Source organism: Chiloscyllium punctatum, chromosome 9 (genome assembly GCF_047496795.1).
Source record: "Chiloscyllium punctatum isolate Juve2018m chromosome 9, sChiPun1.3, whole genome shotgun sequence".
NCBI classification, from domain to species: Eukaryota; Metazoa; Chordata; class Chondrichthyes; order Orectolobiformes; family Hemiscylliidae; genus Chiloscyllium; species Chiloscyllium punctatum.
Genome location: NC_092747.1, coordinates 72,097,580 through 72,122,014, shown reverse-complemented (window position 1 = coordinate 72,122,014; position 24,435 = coordinate 72,097,580). Strand labels below are relative to the sequence as shown.

At 39.9% G+C, this 24,435-nt stretch overlaps 1 protein-coding gene across 5 annotated transcripts in view; it reads right to left on the bottom strand.

Moving 5' to 3' along the window:
- The window catches only part of LOC140481497 (protocadherin Fat 3-like), a 792,082-nt gene that overhangs the window by 715,728 nt on the left and 51,919 nt on the right, over positions 1-24,435 (bottom strand). For 2 of the 5 annotated variants that reach the window (XM_072577787.1, XM_072577788.1), the window contains exon 2: positions 15,771-15,947. The exons of 2 other annotated variants lie outside the window; for them this stretch is intronic. The gene's annotated coding sequence lies outside the window, so the exon portion shown is untranslated. Of the gene's footprint in view, positions 1-9,582; positions 9,601-15,770; positions 15,948-24,435 lie in introns of those variants that run through there. One more of the 5 variants, XM_072577786.1, reaches the window with a different exon arrangement.

Sequence of the window (24,435 nt, the reverse complement as noted above, 5' to 3'; positions counted from 1 at the left end):
GCTACATTGAACTCCATTTGCCACCTTTCTGCCCAGCTCTGCAGCTTCTCTATATCCCGCTGTAACCTGCCACATCCTTCCTCACTGACAACAACTCCACTGACTTTCGTATCATCTGCAAACTTGCTCACCCAACCTTCTAGCCCCTCCTCCAGGTCATTTATAAAAATGACAAACAGCAATGGTCCCAAAACAGATCCTTGCGGAACCCCGCTAGTAACTGCACTCCAAGATGAACCTATACCATCAACTACTACCCTCTCTTCTTCCAGCCAGCCAATTCCTAATCCAAACCTCCAACTCACCCTCAATGCCATACCTTCGTATTTTTTGCAGTAGCTGACCATGGGGAACCTTATCAAAACGCCTTACTAAAAATCCATATACACCACATCTACCACTTTCCCCTCGTCCACCTCCTTAGTCACCTTCTCGAAGTATGCAATAAGGTTTGTGAGGCATGACCTGCCCTTCACAAAACCATACTGACTATCCCTGATCACATTATTCCTATCCAGATGTTCATAAATCCTATCCCTTACAATTCTCTCTAAGACTTTGCCCACAACAGAAGTGAGACTCACCGGCCTATAGTTACTAGGGTTATCCCTACTCCTCTTCTTGAACAAGGGAGCCACATTTGCTAGCCTCCAGTCTTCTGGCACTATTCCTGTAGATAGCGAGGACATAAAAATCAAGGCCAATGGTCTGCCATCTCTTCCCTTGCTTCCCAGAGAATCCTAGGATAAATGCCATCAGGCCGAGGGACTTATCTATTTTCACCCTTTCCAGAATTTCCAACACCTCTTCCCTACATACCTCAAAGCCGTCCATTCTAATTAATTGTGACTCAGTATTCACATCGGCAACAATGTCCTGTTCCTGAGTGAATACTGACGAAAAGTATTCATTCAGTATCTCCCCAATCTCTTCAGCCTCCACACACAACTTCCCACTACTATCCTTAAGTTCTTCAGTCTTAAAAAGGTGCCTTTGGCACTCCTAATGTCGTATCTCCAGCTGTCATGATCTGAGGCATGTGCTTCCCACTGGCAACTATCAATGTGACAGAGGGACTTCTTCAGGGAGTCTTTTGTCCTCTGTTCCTTTTACTTGTAGTCAGTTCTTGACATAACACTAAGGCAGGCCACTGCTTTCTATTAGGGCATGTTGATCCACCCAATACAGTTGGTTTTGCAGGAAGATGGCCTTGGTGCTTACAACTTTGGCTGTTTCGAATGTTTATGATTCAGTCCTGCCAGATCTGGAGGCTGCTGTGTCAGCAGCACAAATAGGAATGCTCTAAAAGGCATGCATAGCTGCAGTACAACTCAGCACTGGCGGTGAGGATACAGCTTTGTCCACCGAATTTGGCCCGTGTTTCAAGGCTGTGCTTAATTTGTTTGATGTATCTGCCAAATGTGGTGCTTCCTTTAACCCTTTGTCCAATTTTTAAAAAAAAATAATGGCATCAAACATAATGCTCCCCAAATCAGTAAAATGCTTGACAGTTTTCACTCAGCTCCCTTAAAATGACAATGCTTGGTGGCTGAGATTCTTCTTGAGCTGCAGGATGATAAGGAAATTTAAAGTTCCTTAATTTGCAAAGTTGTGCTTCAACCATGGATCAAGAAAGTTCAGTCATTAACAAAAGGTTGTTCAGCCTTTGAGAGATTCTGAAAATGCTGGAGGTCAGTCCAGAAGCTCCTTCAAATACGTTGTTGCCTACATCAGGCCTTCTGCAGAAGACTGTGAATAAAGTCAATCATCACATATCATTGCTTTGCACAACTGAATACTTGAAACGCATTCATGAAGCCACTGTTGTGTTTGACCAATTTTCATGAAATTGTTTCACCGTGGCCAGAAACCTAGGTGGGATTCCAAATTTCTCAAGGATTTTACAAAGTCCATCTCCGTTCTCAGTATCAAATGCCTTATTAGGATCTATGAAAGTGATGTATAGGTCTTTGCTTTACTTGTATTTGGCTTAGTGCAAATAGAATCAAAATGTGGAAGGAGGCTATTCAGCCCATTAAATCTGCAGCAAGCCTCCAGAGTGCATCCCACCCAGACCCAGCCCCCAATCCTATCCCATGGTTCCACATTTACTATGGCCAATCTACCTACCATGTACATCCATGGACACTGAAGTGAATGTTAGCACAGCCAATCCACCTACCTGCAGATCTTTGGGCTGTGGGAGGAAACCGGACCACCCAATGGAATCTCATGCAGACACAGGAAGAACATGTAAACTCCACACAGACAGCTGCCCAAGGCTGGATTCAAACCAGAGTCCCTGGCACTGTGAGGAAACAGTGCTAAGCACTGTGCTAACGTGCCACGCTGCCACCCTAAATGACATGGCTGTAACTGGGTGTTTTTTTAAATGTAAGGTTCAAGCCTTTTCAGAAGCATTGTAGCCAGGATATTCCTAGCAATAGACAGAACCATCTCACATTTGACATGATAATAGAAAGATTGTTAATGAAGTAGCTAGAATGTTTGGGCTAAAAACAAAATTTGCTGGAAATCAGTGGGTCAGGCAGCATCCATGGTGGGAAAGGGAGCTCATGTTTCAAGTCTAGATGACTCTGAGTTGAAGTGTGATGAAGAAGTTGGATTGCTGGGGGAGAAAGGGCGTTGATAGTTCAGATTAAGTGATCAAAACGTGAGAATAACAGACTAATAGTGTGTCTAACTGCCAAACTGTAAAGAACAGACAATCCCACTAGGGTGGGAGAACGGGAGAGAGCGAGTGCGCGTGACAGGGAACGTAACAAGGGGAAAGTGAGATCTGCAGATGCTGGAGATCAGAGTCGAGAGTGTGTTGCTGGAAAAGCACAGGAGGTCATGCAGCATTCCTGAAGGAGGACTCTGGCCTGCTCCTCCGATGCTGGAAAAGCACAACAGATCAGGCAGCAACACACTGGGGACCATAATAAGCAAAGCTAAAAGAAAAGGGTTCACAATTTGAAGGTGTTGAAGGTACTGAGCCCAGAAGGTCGTAAACTACCTAGTTTGAAGATGGGATGTTGCTGCTCTGTTTGCACTGCGATTTACTGCAGCATGCAGAGGACAGACAAGTGGGCATATAAAAAAGACGCGGTGTTAAAGTGACCAGCTACTGGAAGGTTGGGGTCATGTCTGTGCACAGGCTGCAAGTTTTGGTTGATATTTAACTCCCCATTCCAGAATGAATTATTGTAACATATTAGCCATTAATGTGTTTCATTATTGTACAATTTTTCCTTGCTCAACAAAAATGAAGACTGTTTATTTTCATCTGCATCTGTGGAGTATAGTCTGATTATAATAAATTAAGTCTTCAATTAACTTGTAAAACAAAGTTAAAATTAGACCTGTTGCTGCAATATGTGGCTTTTCAAATGTGACACTTGCAAACAGTTTCACCAATTTTAATGAATTATTTTGCAGATATAACCAGGTGAAATCTATTAAAAAGAAACCAATGTATTCGGATTTTCAAGTAGTATTTGATCAAGGAGATAATTATATAAAATTAATTACCCCAAATCACAAGTGCTAATGAAATTATTTGGGGCTTGGTTAATGAGTGAAGAACACAGTAGGAATAAACAGGTCACCTTGCAGGTTGGCAGTCTGCAATGAACAAAGGATATTATAAGGATTGAGTTTTGGGATTGAGCTGTTCAAAACTTCATTGAAGGGCTTTGAAAAGTGGACCCAAAGCTCTTATGGTACAATGATTATGTCCCTACCTCTGAACACAGAGCCTCCAAAGAGCATTCCCCAGATCTATCCCCCTACTCGAAAACCCTGCATTTCCCATGGCTAACCACATAGCCTGCACACCCCTGAACACTGAACAATTTAGCATGCCCAATCCACACAACTTCTTTGGAGGGCAGGAGGAAACTAGAGCACCAGGCTGAAACTCATACAGACATGGGGAGAAAGTGCAAACTCCACAGTCGCCCAAAGAGGGAATTGTACCTGGGTCCCTGGTGCTGTGACACAGCAGTTCTAACCACTGAGCCACCGTGCCCAATCATGCAGAAACTTCCAGGTTGTAAGAATTTGTAGAAGTTCTCTAGTTCTTAGAACTAGAAAGAGATCCAGGTCCTTCAAAGAAGAAAGGAGGCTTGACATCATCAAAAAGGAATGATTTGGAGATGCCGGTGTTGGATTGGGGTGTACAAAAAGTTAAAAATCACAACACCAGGTTATAGTCCAACAGGTTTAATTGGAAGCACACTAGCTTGTGGAGCGACTCTCCTTCAGGTGACAATCACCGATGAAGGAGCGTCGCTCCAAAAGCTAGTGTGCTTCCAATTAAACTTGTTGGACTATGACCTGGTGTTGAGAGATTTTTAAACATCAAAAAGGAAATAATCAACCTATATGAGAAATTAAAGGAATAAGCTAAGAGCAATAATTCACCATAACTGAGTATCTGTGAAGGGCATTGCTAGGGCGTGTTATGAAACAGAGACAAACAGCCAAATAAAATCAGCCTCCCTACCTATATATTCACAACACAGAAGAACTAAAGCCTTCAAAGACCTCAAAATTGACCCCAATTCACATTTTTGGTTTTTAAAATCAATTCCAGACATCAAGTTTGGTAGCTTAAACAAATGACTTGACATATTAACAATACAGTAACTGTAGCGAGTCAAATTAAACAAAGTAATTTAAATTGATGTTGCTGATTTAAATCCAATAACGTGTTTTCAGCCATGTTCACACAAAAGACAGAGACAAATATAGTTAAGAAATAAACATAAGAAAATAACAAAACTAACCAGATTACTTGTAGTTTTTTTTAAAAAATGATGCATTGCTGCACAAACATATATCAATGTGTCTTGGTTGATTTTCTGAAGGTGTCGATCAGTGCCACCTTTTCAGTTCACTTTGAGGAGGATTCAATAACTTACAACTTAATTTCTATTCTCATTATCAACTAATGGAAATTCAGAGATGTTAGGTGGGGACCTTTGGAATCTTCATGCCATAGCATCAACAGCCAAGCTCTCTCAGAAACCCCCAGGTCAAAACAGTCACAAAAACTCTATCCCTCCCCATTTGACTATCACGCTTCCTCCCACACTTGCAGGCACCAATTCCAAAATGCTGACCTCATTAATGGTCAAATATCTGGTTAAACATGCTTTGACACAAAAGTAGTATCTGTAGAATCCTTTGATTTAGAACCAACCTGCAATTTGCAGGCCTAGCCTCAGTTTTTGTTCCTTGTTTTTTTTAAAACACAAGATTATGCTCACTATCCAAAAGTCACCTTCAGCTCAGTTCAGAACTCCAAATCAAAATTTATTTCAAAAATAATAAAATATAAGCAATTTAACAGGAGACAATTAAGTATTTTTGACGATGTTAAGATCTTCCTAAAAATTCAGATATATATAGCTTTGTTTTTCTTCCCCTTTTTGAGTAATAAACTTGTGCTCGTTTAAAGACCCCATTGACCATATTCTCATGTAGTTATCAGTGACCATATCAACCACCACAGAAACAAACAAAATTTAATTCACGATCTATCAAGCCAAGTTTCACTTTGGGATCTGACTTCAGTATTACAATCAGCTGATTCATAAGTAGTTTTATTGTAACTGCCTTCGTGAAACAAATGACATAAACAAAATACACAGGTAAATTTAAAATTAGGAAACAATTCTCATAACAAGCCTGAATATTGACCTTCCTGGCCACCTGTTTCCACTCCCTTCTGAGATGGTTGTTTAGGATTCACTCTTTACCTTGAGAAAAAAAAGTGTCTCACTTCTCCCGTTTACCGGCAATATCTCCAACATCACATCCATTTCGCTGGAACACCCCTTTTGCCCTCAAATTCACATTGAACTAATTTAATTTGCAGCAATATCTTTGTGCAGCTTGCTCTTAAGATACAACCCCTCTTTAGGAAGAGGAAGTGACAGTACCAAATGACAAGCAATGCTGCCAAATTCCTGCTGTGCAAAGAGGCCGCAGGGTGCTTGAAGACAGACAGTAAGAGAGCTATTCGGTCCCAAACTACACTGAGGCAGGTGTGCTGGATACATAAAAATTGCTGATCCCTACAGTGATTGGCACAAAAATGGGCAGGTGGCAAATTGTGAGCCCCATGCCCAAATAGTAGGCAAGCCAATTTTTAAACAAGTTATTCTTTATTGGATGTCTTCATTAGACATTCTGAAATGGCTTTCTAAGTAGTCTTGTTTTCAGCAGCAGAGTCATAAGTGAAATTGCATTACTCATTTAAAATTAGTGTAGAAAAATATTCATTCTAGTTACCTTTATAAACTGGTTATTAGTTTATATAAATCCAAAGTATCTTCTGATAAAAAAAAATGTCAATAGAAAGTGATAATATCAGCTTCAGACTGGCCATGTCTTAGAAATTAGGGAAAACCAAGAGCATCACCTTTACTAACCTATTTTGATTTGGACATAAAATTGTCAGTAAATTTCTACATAGATCATTATGGTCTAATTATCATGAAAACTAATAAAACAGTAAATATAAACAGTTTTGAGAAAAACCTACAGCTTATCTTAAATTTGAAGAGATCATTTGAAGGTTTACAAAATAATTAAAAAAAAGGACCTGATGCATTGATTTGATCATGGTGAAATAAAGTGCTAAAGCAACCTCTGATATCTAGTAGGTTTATTGATTTTCTGGTCTGTTAAATTTTTTTGCCTTCATCATCTATAATGATGACACAATGATGTACAAACAATTTAGGAACTGACTGCAATGGTTGCTGGTTTACAGCATTTCTACTTTGTTTTCATTTCCACTATTATGTATACAACATGTGATAAATTGGTTTCCACTGAATCCCATAATCTTTGATCAAGGAACTTCATGACCAAAATCAAGAATTCCCACAGATTAAATTTATTCCAAAACATACATGCCTTGGTTTAAAGTATTAATGTGACCCTCAAACTGCAACCACATTCTAAGTATCTATGTTGGCCTCACAGTATCATTAAAAATATGACCACCAATTCAGTGCTATAGAAATCGGAACAGAAACCAAGTTATTGCTGCTATGCTGCTCTCGGTGAGTCTAAAGCACCTACTTATCTTTGGAAGATCAGTCTAAAAGATATCTTTAATATGAGACATGGGAAAATAAATAGGCTTTGGTGATTTCACTGTAGACACTTTGAAGATTATGCACTTTCTTTTCCTCTCAGGCACTTGGATCCCTAAGGCCAAGTGACATTGCCTCCTTAAAATTACAGTACACTATGGACTTTAATAACACAAGACTGAAAGTTCTTAGCAGTTCAATAACTTCTAATTGATTGTATGCTGATAGGGTCTCTCAATAGTCCATCCTCTGTGGAAGCTGAGATTTGTTTACTGTCATCAGCCCATCAATGTAGAAAATTGAAATAAACACTGAATGCTGGAGATCTAAAGTAAAAGCAGAATGCATTGGAGTAACTGATATGTCAGGAGACATCTGTGAAGAAGGAAACAGTGTTAAGGATTCAAGTGAAATGCAATTATGCTTTGCAGCAGAGGCAGGAGGAAAAAATAATTTGTTACATACTAGATGGGAGGGATGAGGAGCAAATGGAATGACAAAATGGCGCCAGAACAAAAAAGCAAAGGTATACAAATAGTTGCAAAGGGGATATAGAAAAGGTGTTAATACCAAGTATTAATATCACAAAATAGATTAGCTACTGACAGCAAATGTATTCAAAACAGGACACTGAGGGTGGGTAATCAAAGTGGAGGATAAGGTTAATAATCTGAATTGGTGAACTAAATGTTAACACCTGAAGGCTGTAAAATGCACAAGTGGAAAATCAGGTGCATTCCCTCCAGCCTGTATTGGGCTTTGCTTTGGAAAATTGCTCCAGAATTCTGTCCATAGAAGACAGGACAACTATAGCCAAGAAAATCATGGAATATCCTGCTCAGTTTGAGTTCTGACAGCACCATTCAGCAGTTCTTTGGATAACAGCCTCGGTCCGAAGTGCAGAAATTAGAGGGAAAGTAAGACTGATTGTCCAAGACATCAAAGCAGATTTTGAACTGGTATGGCATCAATGAGCCCAGACAAAAATGAAATTAATGGTAATTGGAGGGATACTCTGCTGGTTGTAGTCACATGCAGCACAGATGGGTATATGAATAGGAAGGGTTTGGAGGGATATGGGCTGGGTGCTGGCAGGTGGGACTAGATAGGGTTGGCATATCTGGTTGGACCGAAGGGTCTGTTTCCATGCTGTACTTCATGGCTGTGGTTCACGAAGGTCAATTAGCACCATTGTAGGACACCCACTACAGGAGTTCCTCATGGTAGTGACCCAGATCAAACCATCTTCAACTGCTTCAGTTTCTTTTCCTTCATCATAAATATCAGAGGGGAGGATATTCACTGATGACTGCACGATATCCATTTGCAATTGCCCAGGTGCTGCTGAAGAAGCTTGTGTCAATGTGCAGCAAGACTTGGATAATCCTCTTGTGACAATGAGGCCCAGGTTCAAGTCACACCTGCTCCAGAGGTGTGCAATCTCTATCAACTGGTTGATTAGAAAAATAGGTTAAAAAATACCTAGATAACATGAAGGATTGGTCTAACAACTGGCAAGTTACAATCACTCCATACAACTGACAGGCAATGACAATCACAGAATTTAACTATAGCTAAAATGATATTCAATGGCATTACCATTGCTAAAACTGCCATAAATCAATATTAGGTGAAGAAATGTCAGAAAACAAACCTTCCAGCTCAGCGAACTAGCTTGCATACTTATAAAATCAATATCTCGGGGGCCACCATTGACCAGAATTTGAAATTGACTTGCCACATTCACATTATGGCTACAAAAGTAGTAGATCAGAGAACAACCAGCAGCAAGATATTCACCACCTGCTCATCAACACCTGCCTATGGTTTATAAGGCACAAGGTGTGTGTTGGAATACTTTCCATTTGCCTGGAGAGGTTCAGTTCCAACATCACAAGCTCAGCACCATCCAGGACAAAGCAGTCTGCATGATTTGCACCTCTTCCACCACTTTCAGCACTGAAGACAGTGATAATGTATACCACTGCAAAATGCACGACAGTAATTCACTAAAGCTGCTCCAACTGCACCCTCAAAACCCACAACTTTTACTAGCTCGAAAAACAAAAAGGTAGCAGATGCATGGCAACACTACTACTGACAGGCAACACTCCAATTTTCATACCATTTTGACTTTGAACAATATCACTTTCCTTTAATGGTCAATGGATCAAAATCCTGGAATACTCTTATTCACAGGTCACCACCACCACCACCACCTCAAGAGCAATTAGGGATGATATAAATGCTGGCTGAGCCAAGAATGTGCATATTGAGAGAGCACATGCAGGAGGGAGGGCTAATGCAGACATAGCAGGCATGGGTGCATATGCACGACAGACAGCAAGTGAGTGCATGTTCAAGAATGTGCAGCAGCTTGCATGTGGAATGCACGAAGGGAACAAATATAGATAGGAAGACAGTGACAGAGCCAGACATTGAAACAGAGATAGAAATGCACACTTACACAAGAGCTAGGCTCATCCATCTAGTGAGTCTTGGTCTCTGCAAATGATCACACAAAATAATCACAACCTGTCTATGGATGGAGCTTTCTCAGCACACATACATCAATTGTGCCTTGGTATCTTACAAACCATTGCCTGCTTGACAGAAGTAGCAGTGAAAGTACAATTCAAAGTTTCAGTAATTTGGTTTTAAAAATGCAACAAGTCCTTCCAAGTCCTCGGTTTAAAACAGTAATTTTCTCCTTTTGGTCCAGAATCAAAAGGTAAAGAAAAATGAAGTGTGGTTTTCATATAATGCATTGTTAAATATGAAAATCCAGACATTGTGGATATTAGGACCACAGACAAAAAAAACACTTAGTGTCTCTCTGGTAGATTTAGCATTAAAATAAAAAAAAGGACATGAAATTATCATGCTTGCATAATATTTATCAATTAGATCACATGACAAAATGCCTCACAAATCTTGAGTTATTTGAGGAAGTGACAAGACAGGTTGATGAAGGTTGAGCAGTGAATATGGTGCATGTAGACTTCAGCAAGGCATTTGATAAGGTTCCCCATGGTAGGCTCATTCATAAAGTCAGGAGGTATGGGCTACAGGGAGATTTGGCTATCTGGTTCAGAATTGGTTGGCTAACAGAAGGCAGAGTGTGGTTGTAGATGGAAAGTATTCTGCCTGGAGGGCAGTGGTGAGTGGTGTCTCGCAGGGCTCTGTTCTTAGGCCTCCACTCTTTGTAGTTTTTATAAATGACTTGGATGAGGAGGTGGAGGGGTGAGTTAGTAAATTTGCTGATAACACAAAGATTGGAGGTGCTGTTGATAGTATCAAGGGCTATTGCAGGCTGCAGTGTGACAGACAGGATGCTGGACTGAGAAATGGCAAATGGTGTTCAACCTGGATAAATGCGAAGTGATGTATTTTGGAAGATCAAACTTGAATGCTGAATATAGGATTAAAGACAGGATTGTTGGCAGTGTGGAGGAACAGAGGAATCTGGGTGTGCAAGTTCCATTCCTCAAAGTTGCCACCCAAGTGGATATAGTTAAGAAAGCATTTTGGCTTTCATTAACAGGGGGATCGAGTGTAAGAGCCACGAAGTTTTGTTGCAGCTCTACAAGACCCTGGTAAGATCACACTTGGAATATTGTGTCCAGTTCTGGTCGCCCTTTTATATGAAAGATAGAGTCTTTGGTACAATGGACCTGCACTCCCAGATCTCTCTGCTCATCAACTTTTCCCAAGGCTCTTCCGTTCATTGTATAATTCAGTCTAGAATTAGTCTTGCCTAAATGCGTCACCTCACATTTGTCTGGATATAAAACCATCTGCCACTTTTCCACCCAGCTCTCCAGTCTCTCTATATCCTCCTGTATTCTTTGACAGTCCCTTATGCTTTCTGCTACTCCACTAATCTTCGTGTCATCTGCAAACTTGCTGATCATACCAACAGTGCACTCTTCCAGATCATTTATGTACATTACAAACAAGTGGCCCCAACACTGATGCCAGTGGAACACCACTGGTCACCTTTCTCCATTTTGAGAAAATCCCTTCAACTACTACTCTCGGTCTTGTTGCTCAACTAATTCTTTATCCACCTAGCTAGAACACCTGCACACCATGTGACATCACTTTCTTTATAGTTTACAAAAGGAGAAGCTTATCAAATGCCTAACTAAAGTCTATGTATATGGCATCAACAGCCCTTCCTTCGTCCATCAACTTGGTCACTTCCTCAAAAGAACTTTATTAAATTGGTAAGACACAATCTCCCCCACACAAAACCATGTTGCCTATCACTGATAAGCCCATTCTTTTCTAAATATAAATAGATCCAATCCCTCAGTACCCTCTCCAGCAACTTTCCCAACTGATGCACTAAATGCTGTTACAATCCCCTCTAAGAATGGAGCATGGATGTCATGATATTGTCATGATAACAGGGATTAATTGCAACTATTATGCACAAACATTACACTGTTCAAGCACACATTTATCTGGGTTAATATTAAGCAGGTAATTTAAAGGCAGAGCTACACGATTACAGCAGTGCCATGCTTCAGTTAACTCAAGGTAACACCTCAAGAGTAAGAGATCTATGTATCCTCTTGACATGTGCTATGATGCAGTGGTGATATCATTGGCATGTCTCTTAAAAGCACATTAACGTACTGACTGCAACATGCAACACAAATACACTATACTTGAAATTTAATGCAACCCTGAGGTGAACTAAATCCCTGGGAACAGGAAAGGGAAACAAGTTATGGAATGAGTCTGTAGCCTTCCTGACTCTGCCCAATTATGTCAGAATGCAATTAAAGTCAGGGGGAGGCGGGGAGGAAGAAAGGGAATGGGAAGAAAGCTAAGGATAGCCTTCCCATCTGACATAATTTGAGGTCCTTACCTGATAGGAGGCCACTTACAGACATTAACCATCAATACAATGGGCAAAAACAAGTTGAGGTGATTGCTCAGTAAATGCTGGGTACATTCAGGCAGGAAATCCTTTGGGCATTCATTGGTCTATGAATAGCCATCAACATCATCCCACAAAAGATCCCACATTGCCTTCCACAACAATTACTTCTCCTGCCCTGCCTGACTGGCTCAATACCCCACAAAATTACCTTGACCCCAGGAGCTCTGCCACCCTCTCTTTAATTCTCTCTCATAGGATTTAGGTATCATTGGCAAGGTCAGCATTTGCTCGCCAACCCGAATTGCCTTTGAATTGCAGGAGCTTGCTGGGCTATTTCAGAAGGCAATCAACCAACCAACCAACCAACCATATTGCTGTAGGCCTAAAACAGTTAAGTATAGCAGATTTCCTTCCCTCAAAGGATTTTACTAAAGTGGTTTGGTTTTCATGGCTATCAACTGTTGTTTCGGATTATCATTAATGAGACTAGTTTTCAATTCCATATTCAGTAATTAAATTTAAATTTTACCTGCCAGGGTGGGATTAATCCATGTCTCAATGGCATTAAACTGGGCCTGTGCCTCAATAGTCCAGCGATAATCACGAAGATAACATGGGACATAGTCTGGTGCAGTATCAGCAGCCACTCTTAGGACTGTCCTTCGTACGGTTAGCAGTTCTTAGTGGCAGGACCTCTACCCTTAAAAAAGGGGAAAGAGGCCACAATGACAGGCATGAAGGTCACTGAATCACTGTTTCCGACAGTGGCTGCAGCAAGACAGTCTCTGACCTTCTGGCTATTAAAGTTGTGCCCAACTGACTGAATATCCTTTTAAAATCACTGCCTACAAAAATCTAAAGTCCATTCCAATTTATCATCTGTACATTTTAACTTTATTTTAAAGCCACCTATAACTATAGCAGTTCTACACAGCTTTCAATTCCAAAATCTTTAAAGATCTTAATCAAATAATTAAGTAAATTATTATGGAATAGGATTAAAAGTACAGAGTTACTTGGCAGTGACATTAAGATAGCAGTATAGTGAAAAGATCTTATACTACCTGAAGTAAAATCTATAATGCATTTTCAATCCACCAATTTAAGAAGGTTCCTCAGAAGATTAGATTAAATTAGATTACTTACAGTGTGGAAACAGGCCCTTCGGCCCAACAAGTCCACACCACCCCGCCGAAGCGCAACCCACCCATACCCCTACATCCACCCCTTACCTAACACTACGGGCAATTTAGCATGGCCAATTCACCTGACCTGCACATCTTTGGACTGTGAGAGGAAACCGGAGCACCCGGAGGAAACCCACGCAGACACGGGGAGAACGTGCAAACTCCACACAGTCAGTCGCCTGAGGCGGGAACTGAACCCGGGTCTCTGGCGCTGTGAGGCAGCAGAACTTTGAATTCAGCTGACAAGCTAAGCTTCCGCTGAAGTGGTTCTTGACTTCAATTCATTATCAACAATTCATTAGATTTTCTTAAAGAAATTGTTGTATTAATCCTCATTTTATAATATTTGTATATGGAGTTCAGTGAGTCAAGAAATTACCTGATTGTCCCATTTCTAGCTGGCAATCATGGATCTAAATTGTGCTGTGTGGTATTGTACTGCAATCAAGAAAATGACACCATCTCACTGCAGCTATGCTTGCTATTCTTTTCTGCTGTCAGTCACTGAAGCAAAGTGCTCTATTTAAGTCGGCAACATTCGTGTTGCCATAAAATGTAATTTTACACAACACTGCCTGTCGGATACAACAGCAGTGCTTCTGAAAATACAGAAGACTCCACTCCTATCAGGATGTGATTAAAACAGTTACAAGTCATGAAGTATCAATTTTCTTTTTGTTCCTAAAAGAGGACGATGATCACTGCAAAAGCAATTGGTCATCAGTTTCTGTGACTGAGTTAATGATGACCACATTTGTCGCCTGAAACCTGAAGCTCCAAAGCGGACTTCAATTCTCAAAAACCACCAGTTGCATAAATTATTTTTCATTTCTTATTCACAGATTCAATCTCATAGCATTCAGCTTATTCTCTGGAAAAGCTGTCCTCATATGTAAATATACTAACACTTAAAAGAGGAGAACATACATCTTGACAGAGCCTCGAATACTCTTCCACAGTAACAAATAAATTGTCAATGATGACCAATTTTAAGCCATATAGAAGACAGGCACTATAGTAGGATATGCAGATTTATAGCATCACATTAACTCCTGATGCGGCCAATCACTTCTACCATACTCGTAGGAATATCAATACTTTATAGCTAGGCAATTAGTTGCAACACCTAAAATATTGGAGGGAAGAAAGGAATCTCTGCACAGATTACTCAATCTTATTTGCATTTATCAGCACGTTAAGATTTGATTACCACCACGTGTATATTTAGTTTGCCTCTCTATCTTAGAGAGGCTCAATACAGAACTGTAAAGGACTTAGAAAATAAAAGATGAAACACATCCTTAAGGAGCTTCAAAGTTATGGAAGATAAATCTGATTGGTGTTTACATTTCTAAAAATGATTTTGGTAGACCATTTATTGAAATTAATAAATTCAATTTCTAAAAGCAGTAAAGCAAAGCAATTCTGATGCTATCATTTCCTAAGGTAGCATTTGAGGGGTCATGCAATTTGACCTCTTCAATGTAGCTTTATAAGATAGGAGAAAAGATATTCCCAGAAGCTGCAAAGATTTTATTACACTCTTCCTCTAAATGAAGTTGACTGTACAGCTTTCGATAGGAGATCATCCGCAAAACTGGTTCCAAACTCTCTTCAGGATTATGGCTCTCCATTCAGATGATCTTTTGTTTTTTTTGAGAGAAACAAATTTGGTTCCACTACAATTTAGAGAATTAAAATATAGTGAGCTGTGTGTGAGTTTTAAATGTCAGCAATGTCAATAAGACATGAAAGAAATCAATCTTTCCCCCCCCCCCCAAGTAAAAAAGACAAGTTTGTCTAATTTTCAAATGCAGTTTGCTGAAGTAAATTATGGTCAGCACCATGGTGCAAGGTGACTACAATTTCAACTGAGCTTAGACACTGTCCTCCTATAATCTCTCAGTTGCAGGAAGTGAACACTAAAATGAACACTAATAAACAGTAAATGGTCCTTGCCCCAGCATGATATCATAAACAAAGAGGTCTCAACACTTATGTTTGAAAATATGCTAACACTTCACCATCTACTCGAAACGATGACCAAGGTTATCAGACGCACTGCAGAGACATACCAAAGAACCTGAATCAATAACTTCCAAAGCTATGATCATTCCCATCAAGAAGAACAAGGGCAAGCCACTCTCCATCCTGGCATAGTAAATCATTATATCAAACCCCTGGAAATTCCTTCCTAATGACATTGCGAGTCTGCCTACAGCACATGGACTGCAGCAATTTAAGGCAGCTCACCACCAAAACCTACTCAAGGGCAACTAGCGATGGGCAATAATGCTGGCCAGCTAGTGATACCCAAGTCCCATGAGTGAATTAAAAAAACCCAATAAGACTCTTTTAGTTAGAGTCTCCACACAAAACTGCCCTTTGGTTTGCAAAAGCATGTGTGCAACATTGTTCACAGCAGTGTGGTGATAAGTGGTCCCCTACAATCAACATTGTGAGCAACTGTAATGAGCACGAGGAAAGAGAAATTGGAATGGAGCCCGTCAAAAAAAAGCAAGAAAAAGCATGGTGAATAATAAGAAATACCGATCAAGTTACTTGGACACATACCGAGAGATGGTCAAGGGATCACTTGATTCTGCTAGTACGGTGTGACAGAGGGAGGCAAACAGGGAACTCCAAAAAGCTTGAGCTTCAATTGCCCAACAGGTTCGAGGGGTGCTCAACTTGTCTGGATGAGAGTGAGGGCCAGAAGGTGGATGAGCTCACAGACCACAGTACAGGAGGCTATGAAGAAGAAAAAAATAACGTAATGACAGTAACAGGACATTTAAAGGGATCATTCAAAATACGTTAATTTCTGCCAAAACAATAAATTACAAAAGGAGGATCTACCATCAGCAGTTGAAGAAAGCACTAAATTTCAAACCATATCACTGTGCAAAGATGAGTGGCAGATCAAATAGTTGGTCAGAATATAAATAATGGAAAAGAATGACTAGTTAGGGTAGCATGGCTGCCTCATAGCGCCAGGGATCCGGGTTCTATTCCGGCCTTGGGCAACTGTCTATGTGGAGTTTGCATATTCTATGTCTGCATGGCCTTGCTCCAGTTTCCTCCCACAATCCAAAGACTTGCAGGTCAGGTGAATTGGCCATACTAAATTGCTCAGTGTTCAGGGATGTGTAGGTTAGCTGCATTAGTCAGGGTAAATGTAGAATAATAGGGTAGGGGAAATGGGTCTGGGTGGGTCACTCTTCAGATGGTCGGTGTGGACTTGTTGGACCTAATGGCCTGCTTCCACACTGTAGTGACTCCATGATTCTATGAAAAGATAACTCAAGTAGTTAAAATTAGTGCACGAGAGGAAGCTAGCTAGAAATGTGAAATTAGATAGCAAGAGTTCCCACCGGTACCTTAAAAAGCATAAGGGTAAATAAAGTAAGCGTGGATACTTTCTCTTCTGAAAGAGGATGAGGGCGAAGGCCTTACCGTAATATAGTCAGAGTCAGAGTCATAGAGACGTACAGCATGGAAACAGACCCTTCAGTCCAACCTGTCCATGCTGACCAGTTATCCCAACCCAATCTAGTCCCACCTTCCAGCACCCAGCCTATATCCCTCCAAACCCTTCCTATTCATATACCCATCCAAATGCCTCTTAAATGTTGCAATTGTACCAGCCTCCACCACATCCTCTGGCAGCTCATTCCATACATGTATCACCCTCTGCGTGAAAAAGTTGCCCCTTAGGTCTCTTTTATATCTTTCCCCTCTCACCCTAAACCTATGCCCTCTAGTTCTGGACTTCTAGACCCCAGGGAAAAGTGTCTGTCTGTCTGTCTCCCTCATAATTTTGTAAAACTCTATAAAGGTCACCCTCAGCCTCTGATGCTCCAGAGAAAACAGCCCTAGCCTATTCAACCTCTCCCTATCGCTCAAATCCTCCAACCCTAACAACATCCTTGTCAATCTTTTCTGAACCCTTTCAAGTTTCACAACATCTTTCTGATAGGAAGGAGACCAGAACTGCATGCAATATTCCAACAGTGGCCTAACCAATGTCCTGTACAGCCGCAACATGACCTCCCAACTCCTGTACTCAATACTCTGACCAATAAAGGAAAGCATACCCAACACTTTCTTCACTATCCTATCTACCTGCAACTCCACTTTCAAGGAGCTATGAACCTGCACTCCAAGGTCTCTTTGTTCAGCAACACTCCCTAGGACTTTACCATTCAGTGTATAACTTCAAACTGGTTTTCATTGTCCTTTTAATTTGATCTAGAATAAGTCTCCAGCTGAGTGCAGTACATTAACACTCAGTGTTGGAAGTGATTATAGCAAGTAAATTAACTGAATTGAATGGTTGAGCAAAGTTAAAAATAAAAATCACATAACACCCAGGTTATAGTCCAACAGGTTTATTTAGAAGCACTAGCACTACTCCTTGTGAAAACAACCAAAAACATATTTAGTGTTAGCATCCTATTTCTTTAGCTTCGCAATAAAAATTGGGATGAGAACCTTGTGCTAGCTTTCGTCCTTACAATTCATCCTGGAAATTCTTCCAGAATGAGACACGATGGGACCAATTGTCGTCCCATTCTCCACTTTCTACACCCACCTCAGTTGAAGCAAAAGACTCTTACAGTGCAGTTTTACCTCTGCCATCTTTATTCCGGGCCCTGGAGGGAGAGAGAATGAACCTGTGTGCACAAAGACATGAGTTCACGGTCTTCTCTGGAACTGCGGTTTCGCAATGAACTATATAATCATCTTACAGGGAGGAGCATTCAGATATAGCAACATACATATTGTAACGGTCACCCAATCAATCAATCAGCGTGTGTCAATAACAAAGAATAAGCCATCTGCTGTTACACCACGAATAACTGGCTTCACATAATGGATACTTTTCACCTTGCTAAATGTTACACACTGAATCCTACCTCATCTTGTTGAATCAATCAATCATTCTACATGAAGAATGCTTTTCCACCTTTTTACCCCATTACTCTTGCCTCCAGCACCCCATTGTTAACCATATGTTCTTATCTGATTGGAGTCACGCTCAGCTGAACCTCCTGTTTCTCAAAACTTAACTCTTTTTCCCTACCTGCTTATACCCTATACACATTCACAATGTGCTTGTGAACTATTTATTTCTTCTCCACCGCATCTTCCCACTATCCCAAAACCTTAAGTTCATGTGAATGTTTCCCTAATTTCCTCCATTCACTTATTCCAACAACTATGATGCACTCTTTTCCAAATTATCTATTCCTTCTTGTCGGAAAGAAACTGACACTACGTAGATTTTAATTGTTTATAGTAGCGATTATCTATTAGAGACCGATGGAAGCGAATTTAAAAACTACAGCCTAGATATTCCAATGCACCATGGATAAAGTAAAGGCTTATGCACAACAATGAGAACTTGATTACAATTGTAACACAGTAGAGATCGGGGAGGTCATATTGGAAACAACAAAACATTCTGAAAGACAATCTAAGTTTGTTAAATATATTTCAGCTGCATGACACTGTAACCTTTTGCTACAAATTCTGTGTCTTATGGCCCTGCTTCACAATCACCTGAAGTAGTGATTCGAAAGCTAGTGTTTCTAAATAAACTTGTTGGACTATAACCTGGGTTTTGTGATTTTTTAAACTTTGCTTATGAAAAGACAATGGTGAGCCATCACCTTAAAATCATTGTACTTTGGTGTGGGTGCAATAATATTTGCAGTACAAAGAACCCCCAAACCTCTACTGCAACCTTCCACAGCACCCTTGAATATTTTTCCATCACTTGTTCCTTGTGTTCTAGCAGCTTCCCAGACCAGCACAGTGGGTGCAACACTTTTCATTACTTTTTCCCTTCCAACCAATCAGGACCCAACACTCCTTTAACTGCCATCCATCTGATAACCTGAAAGAAATGTCCTTTATATATCAATAAAGAACTTAACAGACTTCCAGCCTCTACAGTGAGTTGGACAACACTAAATCCATATCAACTTTTAAGGATCATAGGTGCTGGTAATGCTTCTATTGCTGCCACTTCTTCATCCCTTTACTTGTACTATTTCTAATACCTTTGGCCCATTTATCATCATCTATTTTGTCATTAAAATCACCTCTATGCTCCACTTATCTCACATTTTTCCTGTCAGGCACCAAATACACATTATGCAAGATGGCAGGACATAAATGTCACAGCTGTACTAGCTTTTGCCTGTGAGGGGCAGGACTCTTTCTCCATAGAGAGAGAGGAGTTTAATGTTGGGCACCACTCTATTCATTGTAGTATTTTCTGCCTGGTCATGGGCCATTTCGTTCTGGAACAAGAGGAAGGGCTTCAGTGAGATGAATATGGATGGTACAACTCTTAGTTGCTGGTAGAAGTATTCATAAAGGTAGCGAGGTGTTCCAGACAAGCTGTTGGGAGCAAGATGCCTTGCAGGGTTAGTGGTGGGGGACAGTTGGGAAAGAACAAGAGAGTGAAGATATTGTTTGTAATAGAAAGAGTGGTGAAGCATAAATCTTGTTGGAAAATATGTTGCTGAGGCAGAAATAGAGTGAGTGTGACAGAAGAGAGGCACTCGCCCTAATGAACAGAAAAAAGATCATTAGCGTTCTTTCAGCACAGCTAGCCATTCCCCTACAATGTGTAATTCCAGGTTGGTGAGTGTGTCCTGTTAATCCTCGGGGGGGGGGGGGGGGGGGGGGGGGGAGAGAAAGAATGTCTTTCCTCTCCACCACCCCATCACCAGGGTTTCAAGCCGGTGTTGGAAAATCATGGCACCATTTTCCCCTTCTTTGGCATATTCAGAATGACTCACCAAGCCCTCCAGTTTTGAAATGGCCATTGTTCATCTGAGTCTTTTCAAGATGGCACAGGCTCTGGGGTGTCAATCTTTCAGTGGATATCTGAAATGTTCCTCTGGAAATGGGGAGTGGTAGAATGGGCTAGCATCATTTGAGAGGGGTTTCACAGATGCACAGCCAGTACAGTAGTTGATGAAGCAAGCTTGGTAAAAGTAAGTGGAAGGCTTTGCAGTGTGAAACCTTCCCAGAAGCTCAACACTGACATCCACAAGGAGGTTCAACTTTGTGACAGGCAAAATGTTCCTAAATGTTTCCATTAAACAGCTATAAGTAGCATGGCCTCTGAATACTGAGAAATTTTATATGCTAAATTTATTTTTATTTATAATTACAAAATATCTAGATCACAGAAAATAAACAGCATAAAAGATGATAATCTATCACAATCCTTGACATCTCCTGGGATTATTTGCAGTCGAATACTTTTCATTGACTGAGATCAGATAACACACCATCATTGAAGAAATCAGGTTTGGTCTGTTCATCTTATTTATATACTGTCCTTTTAACTAAGCCATTGGGAAGCTATAACAGAATTCCTAATTTTGAAGGCAGCTCTTTAAACTGTAATCTTTCTTCTGTCTAACATGACAAAGCACTGCAGAGCAGTAAATCAGACTCTGCTGAGGCATCACTTTCACAGAGACCTCCCGATTACCGTGCTGTCTTGAGCTTACCAAGGAGAAGCAAAGTACTCGAACAGGGGGAAGCACAAAAACCAAACTGGAATTTCCTGGTTTCCATTCACAACAAAATTGTTTTTTGCACTAAAACCCTACATTGCAATTTCTTACAGTTCAACTAAATGTGCCATAAGACAAAGCAAAAAGTACAGGTGCAGTAACACAAGTCATAGAGACAAGGAGTCAGTCCTGTCTGTCTTCGGTCATGATGCCTGCACAAATGCAAGAAATTAATGGAAGCTATCCTTTGCACTGACGTGCAGAGCAATACATCAGCAAATTAATTGAAACATCTTTCACATAACTTCTTAGCAAAACATCATAGAAAATCTTTTGTGAAAGAACATCCTTAGTTAAAAAAAATTCACATCACTCTTACAGTAGGACAATTGGAACTTTACACAAAATGTTAGAAGCCAGATAATTAATTACTTATCATAGACCCCTCATACACACCTACTAATTAGATATTTTTAAACAATTAACCTGTTCAGGAATGTAACAACATCTCTGAAGCATGTCAGTCTTAAGCTGGGCCTCTTAGTCCAGAGGCAGGGATGCTACCTTTGCCACAAGAGCCCTCGTAAATTACATACGGACTCTACAGGAAACCAGTAGATAGATCTTGAGAAAGTACAGTGCATCAACATGTTTTGATGTGCAACAGGAGTGTAAAGAGGCAATCACTTGAAGTAACTGCATTCAGTATGCCAGGGAGATAGAAACATTTTATACGCCTCACTTTTAATTTGTATTTTCTGATAATTAAATAAAAGGTGATAACTTCATTAACACAAAAGCTAAATAAAAGATACCCGTAATTTTAAAAACAAATATTTTTAGAAATGAGTTTTATCATTTTATGGACAAATTGAACAGTTCGAAATATAATGAGATCTTCATAGCTGTTACAAGTCTAAAATCACTGAGTGAAAGTTATTTTCAAATCCTTTACTTTTCATTTATGGTATTCGGGGGTAGGGAGTTGGGATTGTGATTCTAAAGAACACTTTTTGGAAAAACTGAAGGTAACTTCTAGATTTCTACTTCTGTACTTGCATGGGCTCCAAACCTTCCTATCTGTTCGTGTGGGATAATGACAGTAAATGCTGACAGTTTTGCCATCATTACCTCAGCAAAAAACTTAGGTCAATGGAGCAAAATATGATCCCAGAAAGCAAGGTCACTATGATGAAATGTTTGAACTAAATCATAGAGGACAAAATGGGGTAGTTATACCACCTACTTGAATTGGTAACTGCAGATTTGCTCATGATGGCACACAATCAATTCTGCCAGATTTGTAAAGGTTCAAGCACTGGAGCAGGCATTTTGTCACAGTGATTGAAGAAACAACAGAAAGCCATTTATTTGACAATGTGCAACATCTCCAAGAATTTGTTTCCAGACTATCCTTCTGGTTGATATAGATAACAGAAGATAGTTTAAACGAAGAAAATAAAAAACATTAATAAAAAAGGCAGCACAAGTTTGACTTTGCTCAGCAGTAACCACATTACAGAATTAATGACTGTACACAAAAAAAACCAGAAAATTTCTAACATTCAATTTTACATAAACATTAGGTAATGAGATATGATACTATATGCAAATAGGTTCAGGTCTGCTGTAGATCAATTAACAATTAGCCAGCATTAAAAATTCAGAAATCTAAAAAGGGGAGTTAGAATATTTATTTCACTGAAACAATTGTGCTGAATTTTGCATTCAAAATAATGATGTTAGCAGTGCTCACCGTGTAGTAAACTGAACAACAACTTTGCAGCTTACATGTGCACAGTTAAACATAGAAATCTGTAAATTACTGGGGCTTCCTTACTCATTTACAGGTTACACCAAAACACTGCACCACAAGATTCCATACGGAATTAAATGGAAGGACGAAAGCTGTGTTTATTTACCCACTGATCATACATTGCATATGCTAGAGAGAATAGGGCGAGTCTACAAAAGATATAAGTAACCTTGTAACAAATGTAATTATAACTGTACTGTTGATAAATCACCTGTCTAATGCTGAAAATGTTTCATTTTACCAACTACAAGCATAGTCAATGCAAGACCAACATACCAAAAAGCTCTCCACATTGTATGCATGGAAAATTGTTACCATTTTGAAAATATCAAAACTAGACAAAAACTTAGACTAAGTAATTCATTTTAATTTAGAGCTTTATGTCACTGAAAAATGCCCGACAAGTACAATTCTTTAGTCACCATAATCATCTTTCCCAAATACTGAAAGAATAGTGTCCAACTACAATTATACAGTTCAAGAAATAATGAAATATATATTTCAAAAGGGTTGAATGTGTCAACTTAAAACATTTTGATGTAACCTGCCATATTCTGAACATAAAAGTTATAGTTGAAACTTTTAGTTTGTTTTTAAAATTAAAAGAAATACCATATGGTCATGTTTCCCTTCACTCATTCGAGGCCAGATGAAGTGAGAGACAGAATAGTGAACTTAGCACTCTTACGACGGTACCAAATGCCTATAAAAAACCAAAGCCGCAGATGGGTTGCAGAATCAGTCCAATTATAGTCAAAATGTCAACTGCCTGGTGGAACAATTTGAGAACTACACAATTTCATTTCCCTATTGCCCCCAAACCATGCCTCTGTCCCTTTATTTTATAAGTCGAGCAAAGTTGATTGTAGTTAAACAAAATAAAAAATATCCCTCCACTTTTATGAATGATTTCTTGACTATACTCTCACATCAGTGAGTTGATACAGAAATCAGTTTCTAAAAAAATTTGTGTAACAAACAAATTCTAATATTTACTTTTACTGACACATTTTTCCATACATGGCAGTAGTTGCTCCACTTACAGTCAGAGCTATTCAACATGGAAACAGACCCATCACTCCACCTTGTCCATGCAGACCTTGGCTTTTCACTTTATCCATACTCATGACTTTACATTCAGCCCTCAGCCTCCGATGCTCCAGGGAAAACAGCCCCAGCCTATTCAGCATCTCCTTACAGCTCAAAATCCTCCAACCCTGACAACACCTTGCAAGTCTTTTCTGAACCCTTTCAAATTTCACAAAATCTCTGATAGGAAGGAGATCAGAATTGCATACAATATTCAAAAAGTGGCCTAACCAAACCTGTACAGCTGCAACATGACCTCCAAACTCCTGTACTCAATACTCTGACCAATAAAACCTTCTTCACTATGCGGTCTTCCTGCGACTCCACTTTCAAGGAGCCATGAAGCTGTACTCCAAGGTCTCATTGTTCAACACCACTCCCCAGGACCTTACCATGAAGTATGCAAGTCCTGCCCTGATTTGCCTTTCCAAAATTCAGCATCTCACATTTATTCAAATTAAACTCCATGTGCCATTCCTCAGCCCATTCACCCATCTGATTAAGATCCCATTGTACTCTGAGGTAACCATCTTGGTTGTCCACTACACCTCCAATTTTAGTGTTATCTGCAAATTTACTAATCATACCTATGTTCACATTCAAATAATTTATATAAAAGGACAAAAAGCAGTGGACCTCACACAGATTCTTGTGGCACACAACTGGTCACAGGCCTCCAGTCTGAGAAGTGACCCTCCACCACCACCCTGTCTCCTATTTTCGAGCCAGTTCTGTTTCCAAATGGCTAGTGCTGCTTGCATTCCATGTGATCTAACCTTGCTTACCAGTC